Source organism: Bison bison, unplaced genomic scaffold (genome assembly GCF_000754665.1).
Source record: "Bison bison bison isolate TAMUID 2011002044 unplaced genomic scaffold, Bison_UMD1.0 scf7180017864537, whole genome shotgun sequence".
In the NCBI taxonomy this organism is placed as follows: domain Eukaryota; kingdom Metazoa; phylum Chordata; class Mammalia; order Artiodactyla; family Bovidae; genus Bison; species Bison bison.
The window spans coordinates 6,982,476-6,984,636 of record NW_011495085.1 but is presented as its reverse complement, the minus strand read 5'-3'; the positions used below and the strand labels follow the sequence as shown (position 1 = coordinate 6,984,636).

At 34.5% G+C, this 2,161-nt stretch overlaps 1 protein-coding gene across 1 annotated transcript in view; it reads right to left on the bottom strand.

The window, feature by feature from the left end:
• The window catches only part of KIF4A (kinesin family member 4A), a 134,023-nt gene that overhangs the window by 119,120 nt on the left and 12,742 nt on the right, over positions 1–2,161 (bottom strand). The gene's annotated exons all lie outside the window — the stretch shown is intronic.

Below are 2,161 nucleotides of genomic sequence, written 5' to 3'. Positions count from 1 at the left end.
TAGTCATGTCTGACTCTTAGTGACCTCATGGACTGCAGCCTACCAGGCTCCTCCATCCATGGGATTTTCCAGGCAAGAGTACTGGAGTGGGGTGCCATTGCCTTCTCGTGGTACAGTTGCTATGAAAAACAGTCTGGCAGTTCTTCAAAAGTTAAATATAGAATTATCATTTGAGCAATTCCACTTAGGTATATACCCAAGAGAAATGAAAACATATATCCACAGGAAAACCTGTACCCCAGTGCTCACAGCAGCATTATTCATAATAACCAAAAGTGGAAACAATCCCAATGTCCATCAATAAATTAATGGATAAATAAAAACTTAATATATTCATGTGGTAGAATACTGTTTGGCAATAAAAGGAAGGAAGTACTGATACCTGCTATAACAGGAATGAACAAAGCAAAGATGTTAATGAAAGAAACCAGTCACAAAAGCTCACATATTGTATGATTACATTTATATGAAATGTCCGGAATAGGCAAATCCATAGAGATAGAAAGATTAGTCACTGTCTGGAGATGGGCTAGGGAGAGGTAGACAATGGAAAAAAATGAGTGACTACTAATGGGTGTGGGTTTCTTTTGAGGATGATGAAATATTCTAAAATTTATTGTAGTGATGGTTGTACAACCTTGTGAATATACTAAAAAAGTCACTGAATTATACATTTTAAAAAAGTGAGTTTTATGGTATATTCATCCCATGTTAATATTTTAAATACAAACAGCTATCATATGACCCAGGGATAACACTCCTAGGTTATACCTAAAGAGAAATTAAAACATTTGTCCTCATAAAAAATTATACATAGATGTTCACAGAGCAATATTCAAAATAGTCAAATTGGATACAACTGACGAATGGACAAACAAAATGTTGTATATCTGTATAATGGAATATGATTCAGCAATAAAAGGGAATGAAGTAATGATACATGCTGTAACATGGATGATCCTTGAAAACCTTATGTTAAGTGAAATAAGACAGTCACAAAAGACCAGAAATTATGTGATTCCATTTATATGGAATATAGGTTAGTGGTTGCCTAGGGCTAGAAAAGGGGGTGTGGATGGGGAGTGACTGCTAATGGGTATGAGTTTCTTTTGGCGGGTGATGAAAATGTTCTAAAAGTAGATTGTGGTGATGGTTGCACAACTCTGAATATACAAAAGTTCGTTGAAATGTACAGTTTAAATGGGTGAATTTTATGGCATGTGAATTATATCTCAATAAAGCTGTTTTAAAAAAAACCCTCAGAACTGTACACCTAAAAAAAGATAAAGGAGCCACAAGAACCTTTAAAAATAGTCTTAAGAAGGATAAATCTCAAAAGTACAAACATAGTACAAAAAGGGCACTTTTAAATATATTCAGAACAAAAAGCTGAATGAGGAAAAAATAGGTCTCTACCCTGTGTCAGCAGTATAATAATGATAAATGACAAAGAGGTAAAATTCCTCAATTACTATTTCTGTTTCTGCCTTCTCAGTTCCCAAGAGGGAACTGAAGCCCAATATGAGTAAAAAAGTAGTAAGCGAGAACTCAACTACTTTAATAAGAGTTCAAATATCTTGGACCAGATGAATTATAGCTGAGGGAACTGCAAGTAATTTCAAATAAGAATGATGAAGCTATGTCAATGATATTTGAGGAATCACGGAGAAGGATGTTCCAGAAGAGTGGGCAGATGTAATTTCAATTTTCAGGAAAAAAAGGTTAAGTTAATTCCATAAATTACAGACCAGTAAGTTTGATGTAAGTCTTCTAGATTATTACAGGGATGGAGTATCACAAGGATGGCTTGCAAGAACCTAGAAATGGAAGAATAAGCACTAGAAGCCAGCTTGAATTCACTTAGAAATGTCGATTTAGGCTAATCCTTATTTATTTTTTGCACTGTTAGTAAGCTGGTAGCCATGAGAAATATGGTAAAGTATATCTGGATATTAGCAAGGCATTTGACAAAATCTTTTATGACATAAAAGATAAATAAGTATAAATTGAGAAATGGGAGCTGGTTGTTAATTTTTGTTAGCTAGATTAATAATTGCTTGAAAGACCATTCCCAAAGCATGCAGATTACCAGGTCACTAGCATGCTGGATGAAGGTTTCTAATATTAATAGCATACACCATGGGGTTCTTCTAGCCTTAGG